This window comes from Macrobrachium rosenbergii, chromosome 12 (assembly GCF_040412425.1).
Source record: "Macrobrachium rosenbergii isolate ZJJX-2024 chromosome 12, ASM4041242v1, whole genome shotgun sequence".
NCBI classification, from domain to species: domain Eukaryota; kingdom Metazoa; phylum Arthropoda; class Malacostraca; order Decapoda; family Palaemonidae; genus Macrobrachium; species Macrobrachium rosenbergii.
This window is the reverse complement of record NC_089752.1, coordinates 107,146,165-107,170,526: the sequence shown is the minus strand read 5'-3', so window position 1 is coordinate 107,170,526 and position 24,362 is coordinate 107,146,165. Positions and strand designations below refer to the sequence as shown.

Here is a 24,362-nt window from a genome sequence, read left to right as displayed (position 1 = left end):
GTGGCGTATTGACCGCACTTATTAATAGGGTAGTATAAAAGCTACGGTTGATTGGCTTTGATTACGCTTGCATATGTCAGCAAAAGTGTCCCACAACAGTGGATAAGTACTACATGGTATAGGAAGCCTATTGTGAACCAGTGAACAATTAGAGCAACTGAAGCAGTACCCGGATATTGCATAAACATTTGCGTAACAAACTATAATACAAATAGCAATAACAACTCGAAATCTTGGGAGGACGTCATTTTCATCCCTGTAACGTCTCATTACAATGCATACAGATGTCTTAGTTGATTACAAACCAAAATGTCGAATGTAACGGCTGTATACTAAACAGAAGAGTTATCACATAGAAATCCATGCATTGCCACTGCTGTTCATCCTCATCTCAGAGAAATCCATGCATCACTACTGCTATTCATCCTCATCTCTCAGTTGTTATTATTATGATTATTATTATTCAATACAATCTCCGTTAAACATTCGCAGCATTGATTCTCTTATACTATGGCGAATTAATTCTGAATGACTCTACTTATAAAAAAAAATCCTGGACATAGGCCATGAAACTTGGGAAGTGTGTGTTTGTGACGTCATTGTTGGGTAAATTTGGATACGTTTTATGTATACCAAATACTTACGTATTTAAACTTATTTTTCAGAAATAAATGTGTATTCCGCCCACAAAGTATCAATTACATATTTTCGTAACCAGTGTCTGCTTTCTGTTTTTAGTGCCAAAAGCCATTCAAGAAGTCATTATAATGTGTTTTATATTTAACTGACCTTACGAAAAAGCGTGAAAATACTTTCAAATATAATCTAAATACCTATTCAATTTATTGCACACTAATATGTGGGCTCTAACAAATATGCACACGAGATAATTAAAAAAAAAAATGAAATAATCAAATGGCAACTCAGCGATCATGGCAACCATGTCACAGTTCCTGCCTTGTTTCCGATATCTTTTCGTCTGTTGTTTCGAGTCGTGAAAAACCACGATATCCGGTGAGGCCAAACATCGATGTCCCAAACATCGACATCGTAATTCATTTTTAATTTATATTTCACAGATTGCTTTTGAATTACAGTCACCGCCGTGGAGCTACTATATAGCTCTGCTTACAGTGAAGGACATTCAGTTACGATAAGTTGACAGGTGTCGTATGGAAACTAGATCAGAGGAGCGTTCGGTACCTGCCTACTGAACCGCGAATTAGGTCGTTGACAATATTGAAGATTTTAGCTCCAGAAACAACAGAGTAGGCTTCGGAAACATGCGGCTCTCCCAGCATAGGCAGTATGCCCCAAGAAAACCCTAAGATCAGCAATTGTCAGGCCGTTAATTTATGGGTGATTTTCCAGCAACATGAAGCTGACCGTAAGTCTTTGGGCAGAGAGAACGTCTTTGGACCCCTGTTGTGTTTAGGTAAAAGAGGCCGAAATTTATAATATTTTTGCATAAATAGTGAAAGTTCACAAAGTTTATTTAATAAGGTTGGGTAATGTTGACACCGCAGTGTGCAGTTAGGAAATAGCCTGGCTTATGTGCAGTAGGATCTTTGAATTTGTCTAAACTATAAAATGTCAAACCAAATTGTGGAGTTATTAGTAGATACTGCATTGTGGTGGGATGGGGGAAGTTCATTTATAATATTTTTTGGGGGGGGAGGTGTTGGCAAAAATTGCAGAAACACCTAACAGGCCTAGAATCTAACCTAGCCTACCCGTAATGTAACTTTAGCCACCAGTTTTAAATTTGTATATATATTAAAAGTTAGGCTAGGTAATTCCTCAGAAGAACTCTGCTTGGAGATATCGTCTATTAGCCAAATAATTATTTTTAAGCGAACAGTGCAGAAATTGGTGTATGTTATGCAGTACAGGTGAGATCATTTTAGAAGTTGCAGAGAATTTGAAAAATTTACCGTCATTTGTGTATGTTTTTGTGTTCATTCCTGAGGTGTTGGTATTATACATGGCCCCCCATTCAGAGCTTTTCTGTAGAATTATCAAGTTATTTAGGCAATGAATTGGTGCTCTGACAACTCAGGATTTGTATTTTGTAGTAAAGTTAACGAATTTTACTCTAAAACCATAATGTTATATTGGAGTTTTCATGCTGTGAACTTAGCGTAGCCTAGGTCTCTTTAATATGCTTAGTATGAAAATCATACCAACTGTTTTAATATTCATTCCAGTGGAGTTGGTACTAAACTTGGCACTCTTCGAGTAGTTGTGGCATTTAAGTAAAAGGTTTACCAATTTTCCTATTGGCCTTCCCCACCAGTGTAATCATCTGTTTGGTAAGTTGCACCATGGGTTTAATACTACTGCTGGGATTTATACTTAAACTCAGGCCATGAGGGTTATATGGCAGGTAACTATTTACAGGGGCATATCAGTGGTACGATATAACTGGCGGTATATTCCCAGAGTCCAGCTATGGAAATAACCCTGCAGGTCTTTTTGTTGGTAATTCTAAGCCGGGTGTCCGTGGCGAGCTAGCCTATGGCAATTGACGTTTTCCTACGTTATTTTACCTGCTGAACAAGAATTTAAAATAATATTTTGTCGGTCAGCTGTAACTAAAATGTAATTGACCCTTGAAAACTTCACGTCTGTACCAGTGGGTCGCACACAGCTGAAGGTTAAATTACAGTATAGCAGCAGCCGACCGGCAAAATATTACCTTAAACTCTTATAAAGCAAGTAAAATAACATAGAAAAACGTCAATTGCCATAGTCTAGCTCCACTGCACACTATTCGAAGCTTTCGTAAACAGGAAACAAAACATTACCATTTCCGCTTTCAACTTGGGTTGCCTCTATAGGTCGTGTGGCAGAATGGCGCTGCGTGCCTTATCTGCATTTTAAAGATTCCTGCAAGTTCGTATGTTCTGGCAAGAGGTAATTACTTTAAATTCTTGTTCAGCAAGTAAAATAACATAGGAAAACATCAATTGCCAGTCTCTCGCAGTTCTCGCTAAGCGCAGAAAACTGGCAACTGCTTTTCAAAAGCTAGCACATGTGTGTTAAGGCTTAGAATCGGTAGTACTAGTAATGAATGAAAAGTGCTTTTGGAACATCTCCCACTATCCATTTATTTGCCATTCTTTTTATGCTCTTTTTCGTGTTCCAAATGACATATATATAACAGGAAATACAACAATAAGGTACCGAAACCTTTTCCCAACTTATTTAACCCACCAAAAAACCCAAATTCCCAACTGGTCTCCCTTACTGTTAGCTATTCTCGAAAGGGTTTTACCACACCAGTTCTGAGATAATTTACAGCTTGATTACAGCTGAGCGACAAAATATTACTTTAAATTCTTGTTCAGCAGGTAAGTCCTATAGAAAAACTTCAACTGCCATAGCCTAGCTCACAGCGGACAGCTGACTTAGATTTACCTTTTTGTTAAGTCCTGTATAAATTCTATTTTGGAAGACTAGAGGTGGTTTCCTGGTACAGTTCTCTTAAATAGGCACGAAAAAGTTATTGCAGCCTAACCCAACGTTTTTCAAACTGTGGGTCCTGACCCTTCAGTGGGTCGTGAGATAAATAAATGGGTCGCAACAAAAATGGAGGAAAAAAATGCAAGGGGGCCAAAGTGCAGAATATAAACAACAATAAATGTTGTACAGCACTCTTAAACATGGCTAGTTTTACCAATTTCTCCCATGACAAAGCAGCCTTTACCAATCAAAACATAATAATATATATGAATTTATTATACAAAAAGGATCTTATCATGGTCGAAATAACTAAAAGGTTTTGCTGCATTAGAAGAGTGTCTTGTTGGGCGGTATAAATTAAACTTGAAAAACTGCAAAGGGGTTACAAGTGATGGTGCAGCAAATATGACTGAAAAAAATAGTGTTACTAAAAGATTTTCGGATGCAGCTGATAACAGTGCAATTTGGATTCGCTGTTTTATACACTAACAAGCTCTGGTATCAAATGGACTTTTGGAAAATCTTGAGGAAGTATTGAAAAGTGCAGTTAAGATTGTAAATTTCAACAAACGGAGCTCACTAAATAGTAGAATATTTGAAATATTTTGTTTAGAGATTGGAACCCAATACACCCACTTTTGTATCACACAGAAGTTCGTTGGTTGTCACAAGGCAAAGTACTTAGCAGGGTGTATGAACTTAGAACTGAGCTTCACATGTTTTGGTAGAAAGAAATAATCCCATGGCACAACTTTTTGGGGCTGATATTTGGGTTACCAAACTGGCTTAACTGATATTTTTGGCACTCTTAATGATTTTGACATGAAACTTAAATTATTGAATATATTGAAGGGCTCCAGAAAATGTTGAGGTTATGGCAAGGAAGACTTAAAAGTGATCATCCCACCTAATATATGTTCCCAACATTGTTGCAACACACTGCTAAGAACATTGTCAATGATGACATATTGAGAGGATTAAAACTAGAGAAATTGTCACATCTCACTCTCCTATCACAAAGACTTGATAAGTATTTCCCTGAAGAGAAATTTGAACCAGTGAAGAAAAGCCTTTGGATAAAAAATCCATTTGCTCTCCACAGTCCTGAATTAATAATTGAGTTAAACTTGTTACCTGAAGAGGAAGCTGAATTGCTGCATCTTAGTTGTGCCTTAGCACTTAAGAATGATTTTGAGAAATTAAATTTGTGCTCATTTTAGATTAAGAACAAAGGGAAATGTCCACTACGGAGTAAAAAGGCTATTCTATTATTATAATTATTCCCTTTTGCACCTACTTAGGCTACTTGTGTGAACTAGGATTCTAGACAATAACTCAAAGATGAAGGACAGAAACAGGCACAACACTGCCCCTGATATGTGTGTAGCATTGTCTTCCTCTGTTCCCAGTTGTAATCAGGTATTTATGAACAAACAAAGACATCCATCTCATTAATATACTGTAGTTAAGTGAAAATGCTGAAAAGCATCCATAGTTGTGGCTGTTATGAAATTCAACTGCTTCTGTAATATTATGGAATTTTCTATTATTAGTTGAACTCCACACACAAATAATTTCGTATTGTCTTGTATTTAGACACTTGGATATTGGACAAATACCCCCTTGACCCAGCCTCCACCTGTGCAGCTTGAAGTTTTAAGGAAATTTTTATTTATGAATTTTTTTTTATTGTATCCACCAGCACATGGCAAGTCATAAATCATGAGAAAATCTTGTCAGTTTGTAAAGCATTTTCAATTTCTCCATCGTTAAGTTTTAATTATATTTTCTTGGATAAGATGAAATAGTTTTAAGTATAAAAAAAAAGCTGGTTGAGTCAGGCCTGTCAGTGTTAAGGATATCATCACAGTTTGTTTTCAAATGTTACCAACACAAACTCCCAAAGCTGTGCTGTGAATTACCTCAGCACTTTTGGCACTTAAAATTCCTCTTTTCTACGTGGAAAAAAGGGACCAATTTAAGGTTCCTTTTAGGGCCCCCTCACTCCCAAGTAGCAAGGTCTCACGCCTTTTCATTTGTTTTGTAGGATTGCTTTCCTCTTTACTGGTCAGAAACTTCATCTTTGCATCATCATGTTCATCAATTATCTTCTCCAATTTCTGGTATACAGCACTTACTGCTTGAATTTCCATCGGGTCCCAGAATTCATTTGTATCCTTTCTCTTAAGATATCCTTGGCCTTCCCACAGGAGACAACATCCTTCTCAAGATCTAAACAAATGTTGTAACCTCCTCCATGTATGGCCCATTTCCTGGAGTTATGTCTTCATAAAGACAGCCTCTGTTGTTGATTTCTGCGGCACAAAGCCAAACTGTCTACGTCATTTGGAAACCTTTTTATTATCAGCATCAGTACCTTTTCCAGTGCTTGTATAGCATGCTCCTGCCCAGTCTTATTTTTTTATATCTTTCTCATCTTATATCCAAGTTAAAGTCAGCATCGGTGTTGGGAATATCTCTTGATGTTTTTGGAGACAGGAGTTAGTACAGTACTTTGAAATAAGTTAGTTTGCCACACAATTTTAAAGTCTGCAAGGTTTTACATTAAATACTAAATAATATTCTTTGTTTTCCAGGTAGATTAGAGAAGGAACCTGTTATTGCATCATTGGAAGAGTCACAACAGACAAACATCACACTGAATAATTAGTAGTGGATCATCTTTCAAGATTCGTTGTGTCAGAATAATGTAGCCAGTTATTTATATAGTTTTTGGAAAAAGGGGTGAACTTTTTGGCTAAGATGGGTGTTGAATCGTTGGCCCCTGATATGCCTTGATGGGCCCCTGATATGCCTTGATGCTTTAGCTCTATAACAAACAGAATTACAGGTAATTTTCAAATTTCTCTAAGGTTAAAGAATACATTGTACAGTGTTAATACCTCTCAGCACTAGTGTCTATGATTTGCATGTAATTAGTCATAGTTCATTATTTTCTTGTTTTTAGTATATAGCTATGTGTGGTTTTTTGTATACTTTCACTGGGCAGATAATTTTATATAAGCTACTCACCAAGTAATTACATAGCTATTAGTTTCTATTAAGCAGTAGCTAGGATTTTGAAATTCGCGGTAGTGCTACTTTTGTTTTGGCTAAGCAAATGACCCTGCCCACTTTCGGGGTGAGAGAAGAACCAGCTTACCAAACGATCTCAATATGTTTCTGCCGGCTGATGGCTGTGGTTACAGTGATTAGCAGCAGCAGTTTTTTGGAATTTCTCTTCTCTTTTGATCTTGGAATCATTGGTGAAGTATTCGCTTTATGGTAGCCTTTTCGGCACAATTAGATAGGTCAGGTTTTCACTGAAGACTAGTATTACCAAGTTTGAGGATTATTTAGATTTTCTTTGACTCGACTTGTTAGCATGTCCGTTTTGGGCTCTCAGAGTGTTAGGTATTGCAGTAAAGGTTGCAATACGAGCCTCACTAAAGCCTGCTATGACCCTCATACTTTGTACTTCTTGCAGGGGTCAAATATGTTTCCCAGATTTGACCTGTAATGAATGTGTTTCTTGGGATCCTAAAATGTGGAAGACTTTGAATAGTCATTTGATGAAATTAGACAGGGATAAAAGAGGAAAGCAGCAGCTAGAGCTAGTAGCAAGAAGACTTTAGCTAGTCAGGTGTCTGTAAAATATTTGATAATTCTGATTCTTTATCCTGTGTTCCACCTGATCCCATGTCTCACTCTGTACCAATTACTCCACACCCTGGTTCCCTTACTCCCAATCTGGACCTCATTACTAGCCTTGAGTTGAGAATTAATCTTAAGTTTGGTTTACTTGTTGATGCGATGGAGAAAATTGGTGCGTCTGTTAAAGTCCTAATGGACAAAGTGAGTGTGAAAGGTGATAGTGAAGTGTTAGTGGAGGAGGTGGCTGTCTGTCCCGCTGATTCTCCTAGGCCAAGTCCCTGGCAAATCCCCTAAACATGGGAGGAGCCAAACTGGCAGCCAAAAGGAGGTCGGTGGGGTCTGCCCACAGGCAGTCGCCCCCCTCAGTTGTACCTGTTGCTGATTCCCAGGTTATGACAGAGCACCGCTGGAAAGGTGTCTCTCTGGAAGTGGATCGTCTTTCATCTAGTATTTCCAGCAATGACTCCAGTCCTAGGTGCCAGTGGTGCTTTCAAGGTGAATCTCATCCCCTGAAGAGGCGCGTCCTGGGTGCTTCTCAACCTACTGCAGTTCCTGTTAAGAAGGTTTAAGAAACTTCTCCAGAACGTCTTCTTCCTGTAGCTTGTGAGACAGTCCAGAACATTTCTCCTAGGATCATCCAGAGTTAGTGGGACAAGTTCAGCCTTCTAAGTGTATTACTTCTCGGAATTGCTTGTCTGCATTGAGAACTTCGTCGTCGTCTAAGCACCCATCTTAGCTTCAGAGGATTGCCTAGACAGATAGTGATGTTGGAATGCTCTCTAGCGCCCATGTGCCCAACTCATGTTCTTGTAGTGCCTGTACAATCTGCTTTACCTGAAACTTTGTTGGCGGAGAAGTCGTCTGGCGCCAATGCACATAGTGGTGCCAGAACTTCCTTCTCCAGTTGAATATGGTCCTGCTGGTGTGGCTCTCTCCGAGCGCCCTTCATCTTTTGTGCAACCATCGTCTCCCGAGCGCCTCTTAGCCGAGCGCACTTTGGCTCTGGAGCGGCTGCTGGCACAGTTGTGACCATCGGCTCCGAAGCACTCATTGGCTCCCGAGCGCCCATTGGTGCCCATTTCCCTCTTGCAGCAAGACGCGTTGTTGGTGCCCAAGTGTAATTCCAGTTCCGAGCGCCCGATTTTGTCCGTATCTTCGGCAACGCCCGTGTCTACTTCTGTTCTACCTTCTCCTGCTTCGGCAGTTGTAGTCTCACTCTCAATTACATCTTTGCCTTCGTCTTCTGCAGCGCAACAGATTCCCTCTGTTTTGGATTCTTCTGTTCAGTCGATCCAGCATAAATTGAATAATATCCTGGGTTTAATTCAGAAAGCCCCTTCGGCTCCCCAGCCTATTGTGGATCTGTTGCCAATTTCTTCAGAGGAGGAGGAAGAAGCGGACCCTGTTACCCCTGCTGGTGACTTTCCCAGACTACTTCTCTCCTGCAGCTCCGGCTTCTCTGGCTTTGACGTACCTAATGGATAATCAGACAACTTCAAGATTTCCTAAAATGGTGCTGTCCTCTTCAGGTAAGAAAGTTCTCTGTGAGATGGAAAACTGGCCCTTTAGCAAGAGGGAGCAGGGAAGAGCCTCTTTTAGTTGTCCTCTGTCTAGATTGTCGCAGAGAAGATACCTTTCGTATGCAACCGGAGAGGCTCCATCCATGGGAGCATCTGCCTCCTCTCAGGGAGACTTCTCTGGGTTAATTGACGCCTCCAGATGGTTGGCATTCAATTCAGCCAAGATTTTGTTCACGTCTTCAGAATTGGACCATCTTATCAAGCACTTATTCAAAGTCTTGGAAGTTCTCAGCTTTCTCGACTGGGCAGTAGGAGCTCTTGCGCATAAACTGAAGGATTGCCCTCTATCCCGGAAAACTTTTATTCGGATTTTTTGGGAGTCATCTCTTGCCTATATTAGAGACGGCTTGTTTGAATTATCCTCATTATTTACGATGGGAATCCTCAAGGAAAGGGAGCTTTGGTATTCCTACACCACGAAGGGAGTTACTCCTTTCCAGAAGTCTGCGCTCCTCTTCTCTCCTCTTGATAAGAAGCACTTTTTCCCTCAAGCGACTGTGCTGCAGATTGCTTCTGATCTGCAGAAGAAGTCTATGTAGGACCTCCTTGCACAATCAGCAAGACGACCTAGAGAGTCTCCGACCTTCTCCTCTAGGACAGTTACTCCTGTTCAACCCTAGCCCTTTTGGGGTAGAGGCAGACAAAGAGACTTCCCCAGACCTCATGGAAACACCTGTTTCACTCCCAGAGCAGTCAAGAAGTCCTCCAACAAACCACCCACAGGTAAGTGAGGATCTAGTCCTCCGCACACCTGTGAGGGCAAGATTCTTCCACTTTTGGGAGCGTTGGGAAGTTAGAGGAGCGGAGAGTTGGATTGTTCAAGTACTAAGAGAAGGCTATTCAATCTCATTTCTGAAGAAACCTCCCTTAAGCAGCAAGCCTGTATATTATTGACGACCTACTTGTCAAATTAGGAGAAGTTTTCAGCCTCTCCCAAGAAGTGACAGCTCTCCTCAAAAAAGAAGCAGTCAAACTAGTCGAGGACACCTCCTCTCTGGGGTTCTACAATCGGCTGTTTGTAGTCCCCAAAGCCTTAGGGGGCTGGAGGCCAGTTCTGGATGTAAGTGCCCTGAACTTGAATGTGCAGAAAACAAAATTCAAGGTGGAGACGTCCCAGTACGTCCTTGTATTCATTCGTCTGGAAGATTGGATGATCTTGACAGACATGAAGGACACCTACTTCCATGTCCCAATTCATCGGGACTCAAGGAGGTTTAAGGTTTGGGTTCCTGCACAAAGTGTACCAGTTCAGAGCCCTTTGCTTCAGTCTGTTGACGGCCCCACAGGTATTCACGCGTGTTCTAGCCCCATTGGCGAAATGGTTACATCTGATGGGGGTCAACATTTTGTTATATCTCAATGATTGGCTTATTCGCTCCCAGTCAAAGGAAGAATGTGCGGAGGACCTTCACAAGACCCTTCTTCACGCCCAGGATTTGGGCCTCTTGATAAATTTCCCCAAATCTCAACTGACTCCTTCTCAGGAGATAGCTTATTTGGGGATGAGGATAAACTCTCGGAGTTTTCAGGTTTTTCCCTCCCCCCAAAGGATAAACTCCTGACTTCAGAAGATAAACAAATTTCTCGCCCTTCAGTCCTGTTCTGCGAACAGTTGGATGAGCCTGTTGGGGACTCTCTTGCCCATGGAGCAGTTTGTGGCCCTTGGAAGGCTATACATGAGAAACTTAGTTCTTTCTGAAAATCAAATGGAACAGAAAGAAACGCCCAGATTTTTCTGATAACCCAGTGTTTTATTCAGGCGCATCAGACCTAGGTTGGGGACCCCTCCTGGGAGACAAAGAAGTTTCAGGCCTGTGGACTTCAGAACAGATGAACTGGCATGTAAACGTGAAAGAATTGACGGCAATTCACTGGGGATTGCAAGTGTTTGCAGTGGAGGTGTCCGGGAAGACAGTGTCTGTCCACTTGGACAACACCACGGCTCTGTCTTCTGTCAGAAAACAAGGGGGAACTCATTCTTTTTCCCTTTGTCAAGTAGCAAGAGCCCTACTTGTTTGGGCAGATCAGAATCAAACCCAGATCCTAACCAGATTTATTCAGGGAAAATTCAACGTATCAGCAGACGAACTCAGCTGTCGAAAACAAGTTCTCCCCACGAGTAGACTCTCGGCCCTCTCGTTTACAGAGAGTTGTGGAAACTGTGAGGAAGGCCAGTTCTAGATCTGTTTGCAACCGCAAAGAACCATTGTCGCCCCCTGTATCGTTCGCCAGCACCAGATCCACAAGCTTGGGTGATGGACATGGTGCTTTTAGATTGGTCGAACATTGACCTTTATGCCTTCCCCACATTCAAGATAGTGAGAGAAGTGTAAAACAAGTTCCTAAATCATCAGAATGTAAAGATGACGTTAGTAGCCCCATTCTGGCCAGCCCGGGAATGGTTCCCGGACTTGCTGGAACTTCTCATGGATTTTCTGAGGCTATTGCCTCAAAAACCCAGTCTACTCAGACAACCACTTTTCAGAAGGTTCCATCAAGGACTGTCCACTCTGGTTCTAACCGCATTTAGACTGTCTACAGATTGGTTTGAGCGAAAAGATTTTCAAAGGCAGTTGCAGACGCTATTGCTCGTTGTAGGCAATGTTTCTTGAGCAAAGTTTACCAAGCCAAGTGGACAGTCTTCCGTGACTGGTGCAGGAGAAACAACATATCATCTTCTAAGACATCTGTAGCAGAAATAGGTGATTTCATACTATATTGGAAGTCTACCATGAGCCTTTCTACCTCAACCATTAAAGGCTACAAAGCAGTGTTGAGCTCTGTATTTAGGCATAGGGGTTTAGATCTCTCTACTAATAAGAATCTCTCTGATCTCATCAAGTCGTTCGACACAACCAAACAGAAAGAAGATAAGCTAGTAGCCTGGAATTTAGATGTGGTACTAAAGTGGCTGTTGTAACCACGTTTTGAACCTATGCAATCTATCTCCTTAAGGGACCTTACTAGGAAGACTCTATTTTAGTAGCATTAGCGACTGCCAAAAGAGTGAGCTTCAAGCTTTTGATAAAAGAATTGGATTCTCTCAAGGTAATGCAGTTGTAATGCAATTTGCTCATTTACCTTAGGATTCTTAGCTAAGAATGAGTCCCTTGCCAACCCCTGGCCTCACTCATTCATATTAAAAGTTTAATAGATATTCTAGGTCTGGAGGATGTAGAGAGATCCCTATGCCCCGTAAGGGCATTGAAATACTATTTACTGAGGACAGAAAAGATCCGTGGGCTGTCGAGCAACCTTTGGTGCTCAGTAAAGGATCCTACTTGGCTTCTTTTGAAAAATGCCTTGGCGTTTTTTATTAGGATCTAATTTTAGAGGCACACTCGCAAGTTGACGAGGATTCGTTGCCCTTAGTGAAAGTTAAAGTGAGGGCAGTTGCCACATCCCTGGCTTTTAGGCATAATTTGTCTATTTCCTCTATTATACAAACAACGTTTTTGAAATGCAAATCGGTGTTTACAGCTCATTGTTGGCCTGACATCGAAACTATGAAAATTGCAGTGCCTTGGGTCCTATTTTGATTGCTGGTATGGTGCTGGGAGAAGGAGTGTAGGAAGTCTTCCTTTGTCCCTCCTATTTTTTCCCCTTGATTCATGGTGTCAAGTTGTTGGGGAGCCTGGGGGTACTTGGTATTTGGAGTGCTCACCAGTTTTTTTATCCATGAATGGTTGGGTAATGGTATGCTGTAACATTTGGCTATAGGCGATTGTGTTTTTATTCTCTGGATTTGTTTTTTGGTACTGTGCCCAGGGTAGGGCAACTTTGTTATTCGTTGTGTGCAATCGGACACTCCTTTGCAACAAAGGAATCCCGCTAATGTAGGGGACGACTCCTGGTTACACCGCCACGCCGTTATTCCCCGAGATGAATGCCAACCAGAGGCAGTACTTTCTTGAGCAGTTCTCTCAACAAATAAGGAACCAACAAGCATTTTAACTAATGCTAGCAATTCTTCTATTTCTTTTACATTACTAATTTTAATGTATTAGAATAGATAATCCATGCATCCCACCTCCTATAATGTGGGATTCAGCTATGTAATTACTTGGTAAGATATAAAAATGACATTTTTATAATAAAATAAAGTTTTACTTATACTTACTAAGTAATTACATGATCAAAGCCCTCCCTCCTCCCCTCGCATGGTTGGAAGGCATAAACGTATTGAGATCGTTTGCTAAGCTGGCTCCTCTCTTACCGTAAAAGTGGGCAGGGTTACTCGCCCAGCCAAAACAAAGGTACCGCTACCGCGAATTTCAAAATTCTAGCTGCCAGGTACTAGAAACTAATAGCTACGTAATTACTTGGTAAGTATATACAAAACTTTATTTTATTATAAAAATGTAATTTTTAGGCGTAATTAATGATAACTCGGTCCCATTGATCTGAAGTAAGGTGATGCCTACTATAGTCCTTCCAGAATTTCATGAACATTAGAGTAGGTTTCTGATGTTGCCAAACTTCCTTAAGACTTTTAATCATGGCCAAGATAATCCCTGTATCCTTCCATTGAGAATCCTTAAATCTGGTCTTAAAATTTCCTTTCGAATTCCATACTATCATAAATCTTTCCTGTCATAAAAAAGTTGTGTTTTTAGATCTACCATTGTTGTTGTTGATGTTTTAGGCCGATCTTGTGTTTTGAGAGCAGCCCATAAAATTGATTGCTTTGTTTATTTCTACAAACATACATGTAAGAAAAATCTGTAGGAACAGTGGGAGCACAATATAAAGTATGGGAGACTAGGTGTCTTCAATTACAGATACTAGTTCGGCTTCCAAGAGGACATCCTCAACTACTATATACTGTACTTGGTTCCAATGTCTGTTATGAAGACAATTTTTTTCTGTTTTGTTTACAGCTTTTAAGATATGCTTCCCAGATGAAAACATAAATTTAACATTCTGTACCCTACTTTCAGTATAGTTCAGTGCATTACTGGAATTTTAATGTATTAAATTTTTTCCAACTTTATTGTTTGTAAAATTTGAACTATAATTTGTTAAATTATTTGAATGCTGATTGAATCAGTTTACTAAATTTGAACTTTATCAAAAGTAGTCATACACTTAAATATATCGGTAGCCTGGCATCATCATTTTCTCTCTCGCTCTCTCTCTCTTTCCATCAAACATATTTAATATAGAACTGATGAATGTGATGAACATCAAATACTTCTTAAATATTTTTCCTTCATTAGAACAATTTCTTTCAAGTAGAATACTATCCAACGTTGGAATTTCCTTTCTAACCAAGTTCATCGATGTTGGTTACAGTTGGTGATCTTTTCCTTTATGTTAAAAACCAGAGCTTCCATTTCTTCTAAGCTTTTTTAACTTCCTTACATATTGAGTATATTGATCTTCTGCTTTGCCTAGTTGCATTTATTGTATGTTGTACTGCCTTGTCTAAAGCATGCATAACAATTTTTTTCTTTCTGTCTTTGGAAGTACTCATGGACATTAAATATAACTTCTCATGTCTGAGCATGTGGTTGCTGATAAGGGGAACCTTCCATCTTAAACCATCACGCTTAGCTATCAGAAAAATTATAAGCTACTTAACTTTCCTGACTTGAGACAGAGACTTAGCAAAATTTATCCCAGATCTACACTATTTTCTCGCCTTAAGTGAGATTTAATGAATGAGATTGCACAAAGCGGCACCACGGGAAATCTACTCCATGTTTCACGACATTTTGGACAGAGTATAGTTATCTGATTTTTAAACTTTATGATGCTCTCTAGTTATCTGATTTTGAAACATTATTAACCACTTAACATCAACGGCTGGTGCATGTTACAATTATAGCTTAACAGAATGTATCTTTGCAGTACTATAACGTTAATGGAGTACATTAGAGACAGTTTATTTTTGCATATGCTGTAATACCCAGTGTGTGCAGGAGTCCTTTGTCTCTCCTGGCCATTTCCAACTTCTATGAACTCCTTCCTGCAAGTGTGGTAAGTATTAGAAGTGGTATTTTGATAAACTGTATCCTGTATCCCTCTAGATAATGTAAGGTTTAATCCAGTGATATCAAAATGCAATGGTACATTTACTTGTTATATCTCTGAAGGTGCATATATGTTAGTTACCTGTCTTTAGCATAGGTGAGGTTATTCACTCAAATTGGATGTGAACAACCCCTCACCCTTAAAAAAAAAAAATGGCTGGCCCTCTTGACCAGTTTCATATGGATATTGGATAGTTCATCTACCATGCAGTCTCATATGTTCATATAATTTAATTAACCCAAGTAGTGTGTATGAGTGAGGGAGATAATTAGATTTGTTTAGGATGTGTCGAGTATTTTTTTTTTTTTAGTTGGTTGTAATCAGCTCTGTCTTTGCCATTTTGTGCAATATGTCTTTTGATTTCTGTTTACTACTGTATTTCGCCTCGAAATGTTATTATATATATATATATATATTATTATATATATATATATATATATATATATATATATATATATATATATATATATATATATATATATATATATATATATATTTTTTTTTTTTTTTCATAATGAAAAGGTAGCGTTTAACAATTTCATATGAATTTAGCAGTGAATAGTGAACATCAAAAGCCTATGCTAGGTAAGTTCTCACAGCTTTGTTAATATGCATTTTTTAATTTTTTGAAAATTTTCTGCTTGTAAAAGTACAGCATTCAAAAGGCCCTCGGAGACAAGTCAAGGAGGGTTGGTCTAGCAGAGTCTGTAAGTGGCCTGGTCAGAGGGAAGAGTACCAAGTTAGTAGAGCACGTGGTGCTGCCTGCTGCCTTTTTTTTATGCAGACCAGAGATCCTTACACATGGTCTGATTATGTTCCTGGGACTGTTGGCAGACCTAGTATATAAGGAGAAAGCTGATGAAATTACTTAGGTTTGGTTAGGATCAATTGTAGAGGACTTTTCCCATAGGTGAAAACCACAGCCATCAGTAAACCTAGGTGTTGGTATTTTAGATATCCATTTGGTTTCTGTTATTAAGTGAGCAGATTGGCATATGAAAGTAAAATGTCTGTTTCTGTGAAATGATGCTTATATTTTCCAAGCATAGTTTAGTGCAATAAATTGAGCACTCAAGATTATTAAAACATCCAAGCACAGATATATAAATATATATATATATATATATATATATATATATATATATATATATATATATATATATATATATATATATATATATATATATATATATATATATATATATATATATATATATATATTATATATATATATATATATATATATATATATATATATATATATATATATATATATATTTTTTTTTTTTTTTCATAATGAAAAGGTAGCGTTTAACAATTTCATATGAATTTAGCAGTGAATAGTGAACATCAAAAGCCTATGCTAGGTAAGTTCTCACAGCTTTGTTAATATGCATTTTTAATTTTTTGAAAATTTTCTGCTTGTAAAAGTACAGCATTCAGAAGGCCCTTGGAGACAAGTCAAGGAGCGTTGGTCTAGCAGAGTCTGTAAGTGGCCTGGTCAGAGGGAAGAGTACCAAGTTAGTAGAGCACGTGGTGCTGCCTGCTGCCTTTTTTATGCAGACCAGAGATCCTTACACATGGTCTGATTATGTTCCTGGGACTGTTGGCAGACCTAGTATATAAGGAGAAAGCTGATGAAATTACTTAGGTTTGGTTAGGATTAATTGTAGAGGACTTTTCCCATAGGTGAAAACCACAGCCATCAGTAAACCTATAGGTGTTGGTATTTTAGATATCTATTTGGTTTCTGTTCTTAAGTGAGCAGATTGGCATATGAAAGTAAAATGTCTGTTTCTGTGAAATGATGCTTATATTTTCCAAGCATATTTTAGTGCAATAAATTGAGCACTCAAGATTATTAAAACATCCAAGCACAGATGTTTCAAAATTATCTTGTATAGCAAATTAAGTGTACTTATCACAAATCATATGAAGCTGGTGTAAATGTCAGCATGAAGGGGAATGAGAATGCCAGCCAGTAAGATAGGCAGAGCTCTAATTACCTTGACCAGATTAAATGTAACTATCCCAGTCATTGATCATTCAACATCTTTAAAACCAATCATGTTTACTAAATTAGAAAGTGTATGGAATGTTAAAGTCAGTATTTGTAGACTAAAGCATCACAAATCCATAGTTAAAATTGGCATTCCTTGAAGCAGAAAAAAGTCTGTAAAGTCATTTTATCTCCTCTTCCAATTGGTAACACTGGATGGACCCTTGGATTCATGACCCAATCCCAGTATGCAAAGAATACTGGTCAGCTCTAACATTATAAACATCTCACGTGAATGTCCAAACTTCAACCAACAGTGAATGAGAAGATTTGGAAATGAATCTGTAGAGGAGGTTTTGTCAAACTATGTTTCAGTTTATAAAATTATCAGATTTTTACAGATTTGCACAATACAAGATAAAATCCAAATTCTATTATAGGAAGACAAACTCTTTAGATCAACCATGTGTTAGTGAAGTATTTTGACTCAATGTTCTGGTTAAATTACATAATATATTTATAATTACAATAATAGTCCATGAATGAAGATATTGTATATTTTAATTATGGGAATGACTTTGAAAATTGGGTGAACACTCAATGTACAAGCAGAATATGAGGCAAATAATATAATGTCTGGGAAAGTAAAGTAGAACTGTAAAACAATATTATAGTATCAGGACATGAGAACAGTAAAACAAGTGTGTTAACAATTTGCTGAACAAGAGCTTAAGTAATGATTAAGGCTGACAAAATTGCTATGAATATATTACGACTTGGACTTAAGATCAAGTAATAACTAAGGCAGTAAAATCTGTATATTTTCCTCATGAATCATTTAATAAATATAAAGTTTACATTGTCCAGTAAAATAGGGATAGTGATGAATTGCAAATATAGAATTCAAATACTTGGTGCATGTAATTTTGTACGAAGAGGAATTTACATCACAATGGATGCTTTTAGTAACAGTGGCTACCATAAGCAAGATGCCAAAACGTGTGCAGAGAAAACAGAGACACTGCAGCTCATAGCCACATGTACTGTAATATAAATTTGGTATAATAAATTAACGGTATTATTTGCCACAAATTTCAGTAAATCATTATAGGTTTGTTTAAATGTATTTATTCATCCAATCATGAAATTTTTGGGTAAATTAAACTACAGTACACATTATCAGTATGGAAGTCCTGACAATGATAAAGAAAGCAACTGAATAGATATCAGTTAAAATTAAGAAGTTTTCCTGCACCAAAGTTAGATCTGTTTACAGAAGATGACTTATTATAATCAAATTTATTCTCCATTTTGATAACCAAGGGAAAAAATCTTTATGAAACAGGTTGAGAAAAGCCTGACCATGTAATATGAAGTACTAAGTCATATTAATTATACAAGAGTAGGATGAAGGAAACCCCACTATTTCAGTGTTGGTAATAAAAGCATGCTTGATGGTGGAAGAATGTACTGTACATATTCCACGATCCAGGTTTACATTATATTTACAATTTACCACTAGTTCCAGAATTTCTTGTACAAGACAAAATATTTATGTTAATGTGCAGTGTCAAGTTGGGGAGGTAGAAGTTTACTGTTCTAAAAGGCTTTTAAGTTAATACCTTGTCTGAAGTTCAGGTCTGTATAAATACAAAATGACTGAGTGCTTTAATATTTTGTAAATCCATCTGTTGGGTAATTGGTTTCATAAATGTGTGTTGCTCTATACTTTATATATGCTAAATACTGTACAATGAAATTTCTAACATTCTCGTGTATTATGTGACTTTTGAAGACGTAATTTTGAAGCTGATTTTAAGGGGTCCCATCATGCACGAGATATAAAATTAGTGTATGTAATATTCACATAATAGTATCATATTATAAAAAACAAACATAACAAATATGCATCTTTTCCATGTATCTTTTAAAAAGTTATGCTTTACTTAACTGTATCCAATAATAATGTAAGTATTCTCATATCACTATTTTATTATAAAATACAAACATAGCAATCAGTGTTTTGGTTTGGAAATCAGCTGAGGGCGATTACGAGATAAGTTTATTTCGCTGTATTTAACTAAGTTCAGAGCAATTTTCTTGCTAGAGTCTAGTGTGTGTAAATTAATTTCTAGGTTATTTTTCGTTATACGAAGTGTTTTAAAATCAAAATTCGTATGACTTGAATACGTCTCGTTGTGAACTCATTCGGAGTGTAAATTAACAAAGTTGGGCTTAAAACGTGTGCATTACTTTACTGTAAAAGCAGTAAGTGTGATTTTGCCAGTTCCGGATATCACTTTTGTCTATTCCAAAACATTATACAGCCTGCCCTGTATTAGTTTTATTCAGCTTCGGCTATAACCTGCAGCTTTAATTTATGAAGGATGGATAATGTATATAATTTATTACTTATGGAAGCCACCATTGAGAATCAGCAAATTTTAACTTGTCTACTTGATAGTCATGGTAAATCATGTCAGTACAGGTTGAGAGAGAGAGAGCTGTTGGCCTGGTTAGGTTGTTGCACCAACATATTGATTTGCAAATGTCAAATACAGTAATAGTTGTATTGAGAATAATGATTTCAATAAAACTTGTTTTGCTGTATCAAATCATATTGCATGTACAGTATTATTGTCATGTCATATATAAAATATGAACAGAGCGATTATGTGCCATTTGCATTCTGGTTTTGTTTATTCTTAAAATCAGTCTTTAGTTGCTGAATGGAACTTAAATTCAGAGACGTTTCTTTCATAAATTATCAAATCTGGGTTTAAAAATTGTAACTACTTTATTTATAAATGCATTAAATCATGTGAAGTACATGTGTGATTTTGTCAGTTTCAGGCTTTGCTTTTGCCTTCAAATCATTTTGGAGTCTGCTCGTTATTCGTTTTTTTAGCCACAGCTATAATACCTGCTGCTTCAAGATAGTGTGGCATACTTTCTTAATACCTTCTCCATTACATGACAAGTGAGTATGTATCTCATTACATTAAAAAAAGCAATCAAGTTTTTAACAAGACAGCCATAATGTAACTTTTAGTAAACTTGTGTTATGGTAACTAACAATATAAACTGCAGGCCAGTAAAAGCTTTAGCGTAATTTTCAGAATTTAAAGCAATGCAAATTAATAAACAGTAAAACAATGCAAGGTATGCTGGTAAGCAAGTGGTGTACCCACTAAGAGCGCCTGATTTGAAGTAACAGTTCGGTGCTTGGTCAGGAGGCAAAAACCCTCAAATCGATATTTCTGTTTCACACCGATATATCCTCGAGTATGATATACCATGGTCCATTATCTCAGTACGCTACTGTATTCCACTGATCCCTTTCAACTTTTTCCAGATTGTCGATGCTATTCTCTTTCATTGCTTTCTCATTTTCATCCCCAGTAGGAGGATAGGTGCCATCAGCTAAAGATTACATCATAGTGCAATTGTGGGTTTTTCTCACCTTTAGATCCTTGTACTTTTTTTTTATTTCTTTACTTGGTGTCTCTGTTTTGCTGCCAGGCCACTCTATTCCTTTTTTGCCATCTGAACTATGGATAAAAGTTGCAAGTGCCTCTGTGCTTGCCTATATAGCTAAAGTTTCATGATTCTCATTTCCAGTCTTACAGCCAGTATGTCACTAAGATAACTTACAATTTTATTTCACCTAATCAAAGTTATATTATAGATTGAATGAATGACCAAATTACATGATCATGCACCTAATTTAATGTTAAACACACAAATTGTAAATTTATAAGTGAAAACTGAAATCAATATATAAGTGAAAACTGAAATCAATAAAGACACTATACAGTATAAGAAATCAAAGCAGGAGAAGAATAATGTAATATGCTTTTTACTTTTAATTTGCAGATCATACACCTCAGCTCCTTTTTCCATCATTTTCTTCACTTCTTCTTGGAGCTAGATGCTTCGGTGACCCTTGAGAGTACAATAACTGGTGAAGGGGAAGCTCAGAGAGGGGAAGTGGATACTCGAAGGTGAGTAGATATCCCACCCACAGAACATCTACTACCCAGGTCTCCGCTCTGTATTGCTGCCAAACTGCCCAATGGCTCGCCAGGTATCCCCCACCAATGGTAGTGAGTGGGGGAGGGGTGGTGCCCCCTCTATTGCCTCCTTCCTATAGCCCTGCCCCTGCCTCCTGTTCTGGGTCTGGAAGAGTGGGGCTAAAATGGCCGCTGCTGGGAGGAGCCTTCTTGGCTGGAGATGGTGAAGGTTGAGGAACTCTGCGAGGTCCCGTCATGCTTTGAAGTTTGAGGTCTGGGTTTGGAAGTGGCAGCACAAGAAGGAGCATATGATTTCAAGACAGCTTGATGTACAAGATGGTCATTGTTATCCACTATGTCTGTCGACTGCAGTGTCGAGCTGTTCCTTGGTGAAGAGAGACGAGGAGCTTAAGATATCTCCATTCCAGCTTTAAGACAGAATCTGTACTGAAAAATTTTGAGATTTTGGAGAGGGCAGCATCTCTTCTTTTTAGCCCCCAGTTAGCCCACATGTTAGCTGTTAGTGAGCTAAGTAAGAAATAGTCTTTCCGCCAGACTGCAACAACCAAATGAAGGCGGCACTCTCTTCAGTGCCCCCTATAGAAGTGGAAGAGATTATTGCTACTGCTGTTGACCTTAAGTCAAGCCATGAAGTAGCCTGGAATGCTGACGAAGTGGTTGACTCCAAGGTAGTTGCTTCTTGATGGGTGAAGGTTGGGCCCTCCACCTTAATCTGGTCTAATGATAAACCTGGGCCTAGACAGACCAAGCCTGGATCTACTTGTTTTGTTTGCAGTGCTCCTTGGAGGTTGCATAACAACGTCTTATGTCGAGGTAATGATAGAAGGAGCAACTTGAAAGACCTACTGGAACACAGTGAATTGCTCCATCTGGAGATGAGAATTCATGTGACTGAGAATGAAGTCAGCATGCTTGGAGCATGGCAATCCAAAGAAGTCTTTGTCTCTTTCTTAGGCCCAAGATGAGCTTGACTTCAGTGTATGTTGTCATAAACTCTTGATTATCTGCCTCTTCTATTTCCTGGGCATGGGAATCACACTCCAGTCTATTGACCAAGTCAGAGGTAGTCAAAACGTCATTGTTCACCACTTGAGCGTAGGCTTGCTCAGGGCCAAGGACACTCTTGGGGTCTGAAGATCTGAAGAACGAGAAGGAATCCTGTCTTGATCCTGATCCCATCCATGAGAATGGGAGTGAGAACTAAGATGAGGAGATGAATGCCGTGATTGGTGGGCAGCTGTGCAGGGCTGCCATTACACGAAAAACAGTTACGGTCATAGCTGTGTGAACAAGGGTGAGGGCTAAGAGATCTATGAGGAGAACGGTCCCAAGCCGTGTGAACAAGGGTGAGGGCTAAGAGGTCTATGAGGAGAACGGTCCCAGTCCCGAGAGTGTTCCTTCACAATTGACTTCTTGATGGGAGCCTTATCATCCTTCTTAAGGACTTGGGAATCCTAGTTCCTTGAACAGGACAGGTGGATGAAAATGAGATTGCAGCAATCTTCTGTGGAGAAGTCCAATCTGTAGATTTGGAGTTCTTAAAGGGTGCTTCTTTGGGCGTGTGCACTGCAGCAAGAGTCAGGAACTAGGTGTGGATCGACGTCTAATGCAGAAGAGGCATGGCTGTGTGCCTTAAAGGTAGCATGGCTATGTGAAGGAGCAACCTAGATGAAGCAGGAACGGGTTCAACACGTTTAAACGAACGAGGATCAGCTGTAGGAGAAAGAGGAGCGAGAATCCGAAGAGGGTCTGCGAATTTTCTTGTGTGGAGGAGGTATGAAGTCCCTCTTCCTCCAGTGTCTAACAGGAATGGGCGGAACAGACAACGAAGATGGGGATGGAGATCTACGATTTCCCTTCTTCAATTTCAGCAACTCAGCACAGCTGTACTTCAGAAACACACCAGGCCCAGGGATGGAAGTCGATGGAAACAACACGGTGATGACACGGTGCAAGGTGAGGGAACAGCCATTGACAGATGAGATAATGTCACGGAAACTGTAGCTGAGGAAACAGTCCCCGGGAGAGACATTATAAGTCAAGATGATGTCACAGAAACAGATCTGGAAACTGACATGGTGAACGACACTGGGATGTGGGAAGACATGCGGTGGGACAAAAGGCTGGAAAGAGTTGGTACCCCTGGAAGCCTTAATGATGCTTAACACTCTGAGAACTTTTGTGCCTCTAACCCTGAAAAGACTAGAGAAGAGAGAGCTGCCTCCTCCCTCACAAGAATTAGAGCTTATGGAAATGTGACTGTATTACTGAAATTCAATGTACACTATTAACCTTTCAAAAATAAAAACATATGTCAAGACACTGTAGCATCAAGTCCTGAAATTGACTAAACTTACATTGGCCAAAATGCCCTTCCTCAGCCCCATACTATTGCAAATTTCACTGGTACCCTTCAATGACCTACCCTTTAAATGGCCACTTGCTTATATGGCTACATGATGAGTCACTCTTAAGAGTAGGTATATGTATAACACAAATACCCATCTACACATTACCTTACTGTTGCATCTCTTCCAACTTTGCTGTTAAATACATTCAATCTATTTGTGGGAACCTTTCATGGCAAGAGATACAAGTGACTTAGCTTTTGTCTTAATTGCTAAGATGTACAATAAATAATGATTTTCACTTATTTTAAAATAATGGTTTTGCTCTACTGGAAAAGTTATTGACTAGTTCTCATGATGATGTCAGTCCTTCAAGAAAGTCAACCTATCAATATAGCATTCCCACAAAAACCCTCTAATGATTCCCAACTCCCCTTACAAGAGCCTTGATGAGTTTACTTAAAGGCCTAAAATACCAATGTCAATACCTAACTTCCTTTAAAGAAACGTTTTGAATTTTAGCTTACTTATAGCTTAATGCCAAACTCCCATTAGCGTAGCACGTACAATTTGAATGTATGTGTTTTTAAATTGTACCTGGAATAATAAATCGTACCCAGAATACAATGGTCAACAATACCAAAATCTCTATTACAGTAACACTTAATATTTGGAACCTTCAAATGCCAACAGTGTCTTGAAATATGCAGATTCCATGATACTATTGCTCTCCGTAAGTTACTCAACAATACTAAGGATTTTACTTTCAATTCATTTGTGTTTAATGTTATTTACTTTCAATTCATTTCTGTTTAATGTTAAGCAAGATGCATTACTTTCTTGACAAACTTGGTACAAGAGAGTACTGTTTAGTGATTAGACATTTATGGCTAACTTTAAATTAAATTATAAATTAAATTCTGAAATATATATATTAGAATGTAAAGATGTTAATATTTATGTATTAAACTATGCCTTTATATAACCTAAGTCTCTAAGCATGAACACCAGTGCTTACATAATACTACAATATTGCAAGACCTACAATCCTCTAAAAATTAATTTTAAATTAACACACATTGTTCAATAATTCTTACAAACAATCGAGTAAGGCTAGTATGAAAGAAGCTCCTTACAAACAATCGAGTAAGGCTAGTATGAAAGAAGCTCTAACTCCAAGCCCCTACTTTGATGGAAGCCAGTTCAAGAATACAGTATTTGCCAGACTATAAGAATACAGTATTGG

General features: G+C 38.4%; 1 long non-coding RNA gene across 2 annotated transcripts; it reads left to right on the top strand.

Moving 5' to 3' along the window:
* Window positions 1–1,005: 1,005 nt before the first annotated feature.
* Window positions 1,006–23,609, top strand: LOC136843834 (uncharacterized). Of its 2 annotated transcripts, XR_010854696.1 has the most exons (5): window positions 1,006–1,387; window positions 6,063–6,316; window positions 14,553–14,681; window positions 19,582–19,714; window positions 20,611–23,609. It is a non-coding gene; the product is annotated as an uncharacterized lncRNA (long non-coding RNA). The 2 variants fall into 2 exon arrangements; XR_010854697.1 differs by lacking the exon at window positions 14,553–14,681.
* Window positions 23,610–24,362: the final 753 nt, after the last annotated feature.